General features: G+C 38.8%; 1 protein-coding gene across 2 annotated transcripts in view; it reads right to left on the bottom strand.

Annotated features, from left to right (window-relative positions):
* Positions 1-13,037, bottom strand: part of KCTD8 (potassium channel tetramerization domain containing 8) — a 173,179-nt gene that overhangs the window by 147,259 nt on the left and 12,883 nt on the right. The window lies entirely within an intron of this gene.

Below are 13,037 nucleotides of genomic sequence, written 5' to 3'. Positions count from 1 at the left end.
ATAGGCTAAGTCTTACATAATCACACCACAACCCAAAATTATCTAATTAATAATTATCCCCAAGAAATCTCAGATAAACTCTGAAACATTATCTGACCAAACACACTGCTCTTTTCAACACGTTACACCTTTAGTCTATTCATTTTAGCTCTGCCTGCTGAATTTCTGCACAAAATCTGAGCAAACAGCAACCACAAGCACTACAGTATTTTCAAACAGACCAACTATAGTAACAGCAAAAATTTTGCATCTTTATGTCTCACTTGCTTCTAAAGATTGTTTTAATGTATAAATAAAAATTTCAATTTTTCTTGCACTCTCACTTTTAAACATACTCAAATTAACTATCTGACTGTGCCATTGGTCACTACTTTAATGTACGAACTCAGTCAGGATTAAGCCCTGCAAGCTGAGTCTGGAATCTGAAAGTGAAGGTGAGTTCTTTCTGATTTACATACCACCCACAACAGAGATTCTACAATCGGATTTAGTTAATAATTCTGTTGACGAAGCATGCCCCAGAAGACACTCCAGTTATTTCTCCCAGGGCAATTGAACTGGGAGAGCACAGCTAAGTATTTGCACTTCTTTCTACCTGATGACTTGAACAAATGCTGAGATGAAAAGAGGTACTCAAGAATGCCCTCTCCAAATCAACTTTATGCGACTTCCCTTGTCAATGTACCAGAAATGTACAGAAAGGTTTCTTGTTAATTAAAAGAAGACTTTCTAAATGCATCTGACTGGCTCAATTTAGAATAATTCTATCTAAGAATGGGCACATACGGGAAAGCTTAAAACTCTAGTTAAAATATGTTTCAACATTCGTACTAGGTTCACTACACTTTTACTCCTGCATTCACAACACTCTGTTTTCTCTTACTGCAAGTTCTCTGACACAATGTCACAGAATTAAGAGGCAGAGAGACACATTGCATGAAAATGAAATCAGGTAAAAACAGCAAAAGAACAGAAACTGCTCAGAATGGGAAAAGAGAAGAGCAGTGGAGCTATGCCAACACCACCTTTCAATTTTTGTTTTCCATATGGAAATAATATGTTTTTGTTAAAGAAAATTTTGAATTAGAGTTGTTATTAATTGAAAAACAGTCTAGTTACAGATTTGGACCATTTAGATACCAGATGTCTCTACTTTCCATAAACTACAGAAAAATAATCTGTTTTTTCCATACTCCTTTCCCCATTTAATAATCAAAACTACAGCACGAAATTTAGAGACTAGAAAAAAGGAAATAATATTCATTCAAGTTTTCACAGTCTTAATTTGTTACATGTACACAGGATTGAAGCCATGTATAAACATAAATAGTGATCAGATTCAGAAAGACAGAAGTGTTGTAGGTTAATTTTCTCTTGGTAGTCACTGAAGTCCAGAATTTGAAAACCATAGAAATATATATAAAAAGAAAAGAAAAGGAGTACTTGTGGCACCTTAGAGACTAACCAATTTATTTGAGCATGAGCTTTCGTGAGCATCCGATGAAGTGAGCTGTAGCTCACGAAAGCTCATGCTCAAATAAATTGGTTAGTCTCTAAGGTGCCACAAGTACTCCTTTTCTTTTCTTTTTTTTTTTTTTTGCGAATACAGACTAACACGGCTGTTACTCTGAAACAAGAAATATATATGTATAACTTGCACAAAAAAGTCTGGTGTTTGCAAAATTTACTTTTACAATCTGGCTTTCCAGGCAGCTAGGTTATTGTTTCTACTGCTGTTGACACTACCATTGGTTTTTGTGAGCTAAAAAGCAATCCTGAGAAGCATGATTAGGCTACTCTTCCCTTTGTGTCCATTCTTGTCTCTTTCTATAGACTTAGAACTAGTGTTGCCAACATTCCAGATTGGCTGGGAGTCCACCGGAATTGGCCTCAAACTCCTGGTGACTATTAAAAGCAATCCAGGTGATTTTAATAGGCCAAACATCCGACCAGCGGCGCAGCAGGGCTAAGTCAGGCTCCCTACCTGCCCTGGCTCAGCGCGGCTCCTGGAACCAGCCGGCATGTCTGGCTCCTAGGTGCAGAGGGAGCCAGGGGGGTCTCTGTGCACTGCCCCTGCGCCCCACCCAGAGCACTGACTGCACACCTCCCATTGGCCAGGAACCTCAGCCAATAGGAGCTGTGGGGGCAGTGCCTTCAAGCAGGGGCAGTGCCTTCAAACGGGGGCAGTGGATGGAGCCACCTGGCTGTCCCTAAGCTGGACATGTCAGCTGCTTCCAGAAGCCACCAGAGGTAAGCACAGCCCAGCCAGAGCACACACCCCTACCCTCTCCCACATCGCAAACCCCTGCCCCTGAGCCCCTCCCACACGCAAACTCCCTCCTAGAGCCCACACCCCAAACCTCTACCCTCACCCCAACCCCCTGCCCCAGCCCTGAGCCCCCTCGTGCACTCTGAACCCCTCAGCTCCACCCCAGAGCCTGCACACCCAGCCAAAGCCCTCACCCCCTCCCACAGTCCAACCCCCTTCCCAGTGAAAGTGAGTGGGGGTGGGGGAGAGTGAGCAACAGAAGGAGGGAGGATGGAGTGAGCGGGGAGTGGGGCCTCAGAGAAGGGCAGAAAAGGGACATGGCTTCAGGGAAGGGGCAGGGCAGGGGGCGGGGCAAGGATGTTCAGGTTTGTGCGATTACAAAGTTGGCAACGCCACTTAGAACATAGATTTTTATCCATCACCCCCCCCACTAGAATCACAATTTCTAGCTTGTGATTCAAATTACTTTGCTAGTATCATTGAGATAACTAAAGCTGCTTGTGTTTCAGAAAAAAATGACAAGTGTCAGAATTCAGCTGTTTACAAGAAACAGAATATGCAGAGTAGAACAGTGGTGCAGTAATCAGCATTCCCCCCCCACCAAATATTGATTAAAAATAGTGACAAAATCGGCACTTTCCCTGCATGCATTTTACTGTCCTACAAGGTGCTTTTAAAACAGCAGTTTTTGTTCTCTGACTCTGTTCTCTCTTTTCATTGATGTGGTCTGCAAAAAGTCAATTGGTAGTTGTCATTATAATTGTAGTATTAGTTTCACTCTTTGAAAATCACTGTTTGAATGTACAGAAATTAGTAGACCCAACAAGAGTAAACTTTATTCAAACTACTTAATTTAAATATTTATTTTTACTCGGAGAGGTGAACATGCAGAAACTCAGTTCATGCCCAGCCAATTTTCAGAAAGTTACCAGGAAAGATAACAAGGTTGTGACAACCACAAATGCAAAACAGGGCTTTAATTTCAGTTTTAGATATTTTTAAATCCCAGCAGAGAACAGAATATAAATTATAAATAAATATAAACCAGGAAAGATTAGGGAAAGTTCTTTTCCCACCTGAAAATGAACCTAAGACCAATGGGAACTATTTAACTCCTTTGGTTGGCCTGTAAAGTGCAATCTTGAAACAGTAATTTAACTATCATAGAGTTCAATTTATCATCATCACATCTGTGGAGCCATCGCCCACGAGAAGAGATGTTGCTGTACAAGTGTTCATAATTTTGATAGACTGTTACATAAGTAAGAGCAACTAAAAACATTTCTTTGTAAGTTCAATATTATAATGCCACCCCTGATAACAACAAGGCTGCATTGTGCTTCTCTTCCTAACATCACTGAACCTTAATAAGACTCTCTCCACACTTCACTATAATTAACAAAAAACAGTTTGTAGCCCATAGTCTTCTACAGAGGACAAGCTATTACCCCACATATGTTGGAGACTATGCCTAGTTATCTGAATTGGTTTTAAATACCATTTTAAATAAGGACGTTCAAGTTAACAGGGTTTAAATACAGTTTACCTATACACTGTGGACAATGAGCCAAATTCTGCACTTATTCACACCCGGTACATTCCCATTGACTCGAATGTGGTTGCATGGGGTGAAAGTCAAAGAATTTTAAAAACAACATCCTCCTAGTTTAGACTTTAAAGTTAATATAATAATAGATTGCATTTATTTTACAGTGTCCAGTCCGCAGTGTGCTCGCTGACACTGTAAAAATAAATACAATCCATTCTTATACTAATTTTAAACTCTAAACTAGGAGGACCTATTTTTAATCTGTGTCACTTGAATTTATTTAGAATTATGTTTAAACCATGTTAACTGTATTGGCTTTGTGAGTATAAGGTTTTGATTATTTGTTTTTAAACCCTGATCACTCTCTTTTGTAAAGCAATGTATTCCCAAAATGAAAGTTCCATGTAATGACTGTAGTTACAATGGTGCAAAACTAAGGTAAGTGGGGACTAAGATGTTTCATTGCATGCCAAATCTCTGCATGTGAAAAACATTAAAACACAAAAGGCTACATAAACAGAATGTTAGGACTGACACACATGCAAAGCTATTCTGAGATGAAGCTGCCACAATACTTAAAACTAGCCCTTAGTGTGCAAGTCACTGCAATACACATGGGTCCTGTTGAGGCTCCCCCAACGCTAAGCAATATTAAGTACTTGGAATATTATTCTACTACTCTAACTCTGTAAAGTGATACCTCAATACAGTAAACATTTTATTTGACCCATATATACTAAATCTGTAAGGGGATAGGAGGGAAGGAATAGTCCAGTTCTTCAATTTCATAATTTTTTATCTTTTAAATTTTACATTGCAGTGTATATGAAAAAAACAAAGTTTTTTTAAAAGCAGGTAGACCTCAGCACATTCAGAGAAGGGCCACTTTAACTGTAACAAATTTCATTTAAGTGAACATCACTCATTCCAAGAATGGTCAGCACATTGTACGAATGTGCCCTAGATAACTAAAATTTTTCAATGGGTTCACCACTGCAGTATCAGAGCTCTTTATAAGTTCTAAAAGTAAACACATTAAGTATCTTTATGTTTTATTATTTGTACTCCAATAATGCCCAAAGGTCTGAAACATCACTGGCTGTACATTGCACTAAACATTGTGCAAACAAGCAGTTTTTCTAAATGAGCAAAAAAAGATGATGAATTATTCAAGTGAGTTTGCTCAGTCAAGTTAAGCTAACTCAATCAAAAAAAAATAACCCCTTAACACCAGTGTAGACAGGTGAACATTATTTCAACCATTTGAACTGGTCATTTTATAGCTTCCTAGGCACATTTGTACTGTCTTGCACACCCTTTCTGCAGGGGAAGGAAGAGCAGGCTCTGTAGGGATACTTCCCCCGGCCCCAGGTGGGCAAGGAGTGGGTGGAGAGGTTGTGGGTTACCGGGCAGAGCTTTGACAGAAGTGTGAGGAGGAGTAATCTGCTCTTGATAATCAGTAGCAGATGACCCCTTTCCCTCTGGAGTAAGGGGAAAATTAGGGAAGAAACTGTGACTATTGGTTGCCTGGGCATCTCCTGGGATGGTACAGGTATCTGCTGCCCCTTATTCAGGGGGATGCAAGTCTCAGTCTTGCCTTTGCATAAGAGAGCCGCACTGGGTTCCTGGTTCCTCAAGGAAGTTCTGAGAAGTATAGGGAGGTCACCCACCAGCCAGTGCACCCCCACATGGATAAGCATGGTATAGCAGTCTCTTCAACTGGTACCACCTGTCAATAGCCTCTCTGAGCCTAGGGTGGCTTACCTCTTCTCACAATTCAGCCCTCCAACGAGGTCATTTACAGTCCCGCCTCTTCCAGGGTAATAATAAATCCAATAAAACAAGTCTAATGATCTTATCCCAGGCTTTCAGTCCCACCCTGGGCTCAAAAGTCTTTGTTTCTCTTTGTATCCAGGGGCTTTTACATCCCTTCCTTGAGGTCAGAAAAGGAACCCAGGCCATTCCTCTACTCTGTGTTCCAATCCAATGACCCTATATTCAGCAGCTAAGGTCTGCTTCCTCTGATTCACTGCTCAGACTCTGGTCCACTTCCTGCCTCCAGGCCCCTTTCAAAGAGCAATTCTTCACAATGCTTTCTCCCTGAGAGTATCGGCACCTTGTGCCACTTTCTGCCAGTTTGTGGGTGATGCAAAGTCCTCCCTCAGCCCTGCTCTACGCTTCAAACTTTAGGCTGACATAGCTACAGTGGTCAAGAGTGTGAAAAATTCACATCCCCAAGCACCGCAGTTAAGTCAACCTAATCCCCAAAGTAGGTGCAGATTGAAAGAATTCTTCCATCCACCTAGCTACCGCTGCTAGGGAAGAGGGGTGCATTACCTACCTTGATAGGAAAACCTCCTTTATCAGTGCAGGAAGCATCTATGTTCTGTAGCTGTACTAGCTGTAGTGTAGACATGGCCTCAGACTCCCTGACAGCAGCCCATTCTGCTTGGTCTGCAGGCTCTTGTGCCAGCTGTTGATAGTCCACCAATTAGCTGTAGCCCCCTTAGTAACTGGCAGGGTGGGGTTTATACACCCCATCACAGGAAAGGATTTATATGCTTACCTAAGACTACGTATACTCTACTGCCTATGTTGGCAAAACTTAAGTCATGCAGGGGTGTGAATATTCCACCCCCCAAGCGACATAAGTTACACCGACATAAGTGCTAGTCTGCACAGCGCTATGTTGGCAGGAAAGCTTATGCTGCTCACAGGCGTAGTTTTCTTATGCCAATTGGAGAGCTCTCTCCCATCGGCACAGAGCATCTTCACCGCACCCGCTAGTCTATGGGAGAATAGCAGCAACACAGCACTGGCCCAGTCCCGCTTTGAAGTGAATGAAGGCTGAGGATACTGAACACAATGCTAGAGGTACTGAGTATTTCACAGTATCAGCTCCAAAGCCATCAACAGAGAGAGAGAGCAAACAAAAGAGTTTTACTCTGACTGGGCACACTCAGATATTATGAGTAGCAAAGGAGGCAATTAATAAGCTATATTTATGTATGATCTATACTTATCTGTGAACTACAGACTTAGCTGAAAGAACGCAATTCACAAGAGAGATGTCACAAATTAAAACCACAGAGCAGATACAAATGGGAAATGAGGAATGATGAGGCAATGTGATATCAAGCAAGATCAGAACCTTTAGAAAGAGCAGAAGTGAAACAAGTACACAGCCAACAGGTACTTCTCACTACGAAGAGACCCAGGAACTCAGCTACCAACTATCGAACTGACCCAAGCTCTGGACGAAAATTTTTAGAAGACAGAAGCGGGAATAATCCTGATCAGCAACTCTATACTTAAGAAGATTTGTGGCCCAGATTTAAAAAAAACAAGGTACCATGCCATCACAAATTATCTTGCAATAAGGATCCTAAAGAAGGTTGAGGTTTATCACCAATTATAACCCATACTGGAACTTGTCACCACTGAAAAATCAATTTTATGATCAATGGGACTACTCGTGATGTAGGGTGCTACTCAACAGGAGGGTAGCAGAATCAAGCTCAAAATGAGATTCAAATTGCAAAAATACAATAAAAATGATTTAAAAGCCCCATATAGCTGAGGAAAATAATATGAAAAGATTAAGGCTGTGAAATGATTAAAAAAATAAATTGTAATTAATCACAACATTTAAAAAACAGTTGTAATTAATTACAGTTTTAATTGCACTGTTACACAATAATTGAATACCAATTTAAAAATTTATAATAAATTTTAGATGTTTTTCTACATTTTCAAATATATTGATTTCAGTTACAACACAGAATACAAAGTATACAGTGCTTATTTTATATTATTTTAATTACAAATATTCGCACTATTAAAAAGATAAACAAAAGAAATAGTATTTTTTCAGTTCACCTTATACAAGTACTATAGTGCAATCTCTTTATCATGAAAGTACAACTTACCAATGTGGAATTATTTGGGTTTTTACAGAACTGCACTCAAAAATAAAACTTTAGAACCAACAAGTCCACTCAGTCCTACTTCTTTTTGGGCCGTTCACTCAAACAAACAAGTTTGTTTACATTTACAGGAGATAATGCTGCCCGCATCTTATTTACAATGTCACGTGAAAGTGAAAACACGGCACTGTTGGAGTCGGCATAGCAAGATATTCACATGCCAGATTTGCGGAACGTTTGTATGCCCCTTCATGCTTCAGCTTGTAGGCTCTAAAGTTTTACAATGTTTTGTTTTTGAGTGCAGTCATTTAAAAAAATTATTCTACATTTGTAAGATTGCACTACAGTACTTGTATGAGGTGAACTGAAAAATACTATTTCTTTTATCTTTTTTACAGTGCAAATATCTGAAATAAAAAATATAAAGTGAGCACTGTACACTTTGTATTCTGTGTTGTAACTGAAATCAATATATTTGAAAATGTAGAAAGACACCCAAAATATTTATAATAAATTTAAATTGGTATTCTATTATTGTTTAACAGTGCAATTAAAACTGTGATTAATCATGATGATTTTTTTTAGTCTAGTTAATTTGTTTTGAGGTAATCACAAGCATTAGCTGCAATTAATTGATAGCCCTAGAAAAACTACACACAATAGTAGGAAGGCACCTGGAAAGCAGTAATGCTGAAAGTAAGGTAGGGAAAATAATAGACAGCAGATTAGACAGAAGACGTTTACAATGTGACAGCAGAAAAGCCCAATGCAATTACAGCTGTGTATACATTGGTGCCATGGGACAGAACAAGGCATAACAGTACCTCTCTCTATAGTCCTGGAGCAGCTGCACGTAGAATATTGCATTTAGTTATTTCCCACAGAGACTCTGGAAAAACTGAAGAAGTTTCAGGAAAGAATGAAAATGGTCAGAGGTTGAGGCTTCTGAAGTACGAGGACATTAAAAGAATTAAATACACGTCTTATCTAACAAATTGTTAATAGGGAGGGAGAGAAATATAAATATTAGAAGGGTGTAAATACCAACTATGATGAGTAATTATTTAAATGAGTACAAAGAATATAACCAGGAGTAGTATTATTTTTTAATATAAGTATAACGATGGTGCCAATGGGCCAGCTGTGACAATGTGACCCCACAGTGCCTTCCCCAAAGAGCTCACACTCTAAATAGACAAGACAGACAAAGAGTAGGGGATGGGATACAACACAGCAGCAGAGTCAACAATGGGTTGGTCTGCAGGTGTCATGTTAGAGAAGGTGATGGTCACCCCCTGGAGATGAGGCCTAGATTGGACCCTATCTCCTCCCGCAGATGATACTTCAGTATCTGCTGAGGCTACTTCTTTTGTTTGCTCCCGCCAGCTTGATTTACTCTGACCACCCAAAGTAGAATAATGAATTTTTTTTAAAAAAGGACAAAATTAAAAAGTAACCTTCAGAAAAAAAAATACCGTCAGTAAGATCTATTAGACTGGATAACAGTCTCCCATAGGAAGTGATGGAATGGTAGATTGGAAAACTAGATCGAACAAAACCCTAGTACAATAGGGCACTAGCCTGTGTTTTCAGAAAGACGTTCTATATGACCCAATACATCTTTCCCATCTTTAACTTCTATGATAGATAATTTATCTATCGTTATCCCATACTGACTCCCCTCATAAGTGAGGTGTCAAATACAGATGGCCAAAAAAATATTCAGATTCCAACATTTTTCAAAGCAAAAAGCTTTTGTTTGTGTGTGTTGGGGGGGGGTGTTGTTTTACAAAAAATTCTCAGTTATGAACAGCTCCAGTCATAAGAAGTAAGTCATCACATTGGCACAGTATGAATTGTAGCGACACACACACACACAAACTTTTTTCTTCTATCTCCAGTTATGCAGCACTCAAACAGTTTTACAGACATCTGAATAATCAGATCATATAATGCTTGGAAGATAGGATAGGAGAAGTTTTGTTTGATAGAAATGATTATTGATAACAAGGCGGGCTTATTCTCCTTTTGTTGTACATGTGAAATTCTCATTGATGTCAGTGTGGGTGTGACACTTTTCTATATATACACATGCTTTATACCTTAAAGTCTTTGTAGAAATGATGACACATGAGAGTTTGCCAACATTCTGCAGTGGGAATCAGTGTATTCGTCTATCCAATATTGCTCTCCCAAAATGGTCTGTCCATATTTATGAAACAGACCTTATTCATTAGTTCCCATATATTAGTTAAAAACAATTAAAAATTATTGACATAATTACTACAAACATAAAAATAACAAATTATCACTGCTTGGCCCCTGACTGGTATGGCTATATATTAAAAACAATTAAGAAACTGAACCTTCCTCTTCTCCAGAATTACTCAAATCCAAGCAAGAATACCAATTAAGTAATAGACATTGGATTCTATCATGCAAACGCTCACTCATGAGCATTAAAATGTCCCCTTGCAGGGAGAACTAACACAGACCAATACACCACTTAAATCTTAATGAAGTCCTATTTTGAGGCCTTAAGTGTTGCATATGCTTTTTGCTGGTCATTTACACAGGACTAGATTTCACCCGTTATTAGATCCTACTTATGGGAGTAGACTCATTTAAGTTAAGGAAAAAATGCATGAGTAAATTAATTCTATAATCCTTAATGATTATATAGGATGCAAAACCTAAAAAGGACAGTGATATTTAGTTGATTAAAATAAAAATAAAAAACACAATCAAGTACACAGATAATGCAAATAAGAGTTTGACCCTGTGCTAGGTATGACAACTTCAGTTTGGACATATGGGTTTTTTCTGTTCATTCAACCAGCATATGAATTTTAAGAAGAAAGCAAATTACTTTTTCCTCAAAAAGCACACACAATTTTTTTAATCAAAACTACAATCAAACACTTTCCCAGAAACACATTGGGATACCTTTGGTTCGTTCAACCTAACAGACTACCTCATAACTTTTTTAAGGTTGAAATGTAACATACTCTTCCACTGGACCTATGATTGCCAACCCTCCAGGATTGTTCTGGAGCTTCCAGGAATTAAAGATTAATCTTTAATTAAAGATTATGTTATGTGATGAAACCTCCAGGAATACATCCAACCAAAACTGGCAACCCTGTTTGGGCCTGGCCCAGTTTGCAAACCGAGCATGGTTTTGGAGAGACTTCAGGATTCCTGCTCTCTAAGGAAATAAAGGCTGGGATCATTTTGGAAATTAATCTATCAGTCTGTGTATATGCGTGACTAGGATGTTATCCCGTGTAGTGACTACGAGCATTTTCAACAATTAAACAGGATTACAAGAAGAATGTTCAATTTGGAAAATGGGGAGGTGAACTGGTAACTTTGGTCCAGATCCTGCCCCATACTGTGGCCCCTTTACATAGCTCTGGTGGGGGACTAGCACCTTGGGGACTGCTACAAACTGAAATAATCTAGCTCAGTCCTAAACTGGCTTTGAATGATACAGGGGCCAAACTGGTCTGGAACAGTCCTTGAGATTGGGGATGTGTAAAAGATGCACACAGCCACTTTTGTTCTCCCTCCTCATCTTAGAGCTCAGACACAGCTGAAGATCTATCCTTTAAACTGATGAAATGGGCAAAAGTTCTTAATATTTATGGTCTCTTTGCCCAAACCGTGTTAGTGTTTGTTAAGGATGGCCAGGGAAGGAGGCTTGGGGAAGCCTGTATTTAGCTGTCTTCCAATGACCTCAAAACAAAAAACTGTTAGCATCTTTGAAAGTGGCATCATAATCAGTCTGGTATGTTGCTTTAAACACATTAGTCTTTCACTTTGGGGGACTCGTGTTTAACCGTGGGATTGTATCACAAGCTGAGTAAATTTATATTTATGGTCTCACTCTATCTAATCCCTAGTGAATATTTGTTCACCTCACAGATTCTCTTCATAATGTGGTACATTTAGCGTTTGCGGCACAGGGAAGGATCAGTAGTAGAATAGCAGCTATCATGCAGGTACAGAGATAACTAACATATAGTGAAAGTTTGTTATAGTAACCATTTAAAATCATGTCGCTGAATCAACATCTGATATTGTCATGTTTTCAAGAAAAAAAAAACTGGTTTGCTTATAGTAATCTCTCAGTGTCTGAGCAGTAGTTTAGTAGAAGTTCATGTTTTCAATAAAAATATCATATGGTTTGCGCACTCCTCTATGGAAAAGTAAAAAAGTTTCCCTGAAAGTATCACGATAAATAAATCCTTACAAAAGACACTGAAGTGATCTGACATCAAGAAGCAGTTCTACAAGATGTTACAGATCCAGCAAATGTTACGAATCCAGCAAAGGCAGCTTCTCCGACATTCTAGCTTTATTCCCAGTAGTAGAGTCATCCACAGGCAGTACATTCAGGCAGTACATTTCTGGAATGGCATCAAAACCAGCGTGCCCATGTAGTACCACAGTAAAAATGACTTAACATACATATTGGTCATCTAATACCTTTCTTCGCCTACAGTATGCAAAGAAAAGGTTTTCCCAGTCATTTTAAAAAATAAAATCAGAGATTAGACTCACAACAGCTCCACTCCTCTCCAACCTACGGGGTGACCATACCCGATTTTTAAATATGACTTTATTGTCGAAGGTATCAAAGCTAGACCTTACCAACATGTTTAAAAAAAAAAAATCAGCTCATGGGTCTTGCTTGCTTTTATTAAAGTATAATGGTATTTAAAAGGTTCATGATACAGTTTTAACTGCAACAATGACATACCATTTGTAGGAGCTCAGATTGTTTTTACAGTTGATTCATTTATTATAAAAACATACTTTAAAAATACATACTAATATTCTTTATTTTTGCATGGTTTGAAATCAATACATAAACCAAATCTACGTCTTATTTGAGTAACAAGTGAAATTAATGTCCCAGAATGCTGGACTGGATAAGATATACTATTTTGGTTTGTTAAAGGTGGCAGAAAAAGAAATAATTTTCCTAGAACAGCAATTTACGGGTGCACAGTTTGATCATCTCTTTGCATTCAGAGACTTATGTTTGGGACGAATGACAAGAAATAGAATAGGCATCATTTATTTATTTTTAGACTGAATCAAGGTGTGAGCTGTTACCACTGCAAGGCAGGATATTCAATAAATTGCTTTGCTTTGGTTTTCTAAAAGCTAGGAGACTGATAAAATTGGCTGTGGTCCTGCGCAACTGTCTTACAGACCCAACAAGCCTAGATCCTGACATGATCAGAAATTTTGAATTGTTTTCAGGCTGTATGGTCGGTTTTAG

The sequence above is a fragment of the Lepidochelys olivacea genome, assembly GCF_965140295.1.
Source record: "Lepidochelys olivacea isolate rLepOli2 genome assembly, chromosome: 4".
Classification (NCBI taxonomy): Eukaryota; Metazoa; Chordata; order Testudines; family Cheloniidae; genus Lepidochelys; species Lepidochelys olivacea.
Note: the sequence above shows the minus strand (reverse complement) of the source record. Positions and strands in the feature narration are given on the sequence as shown.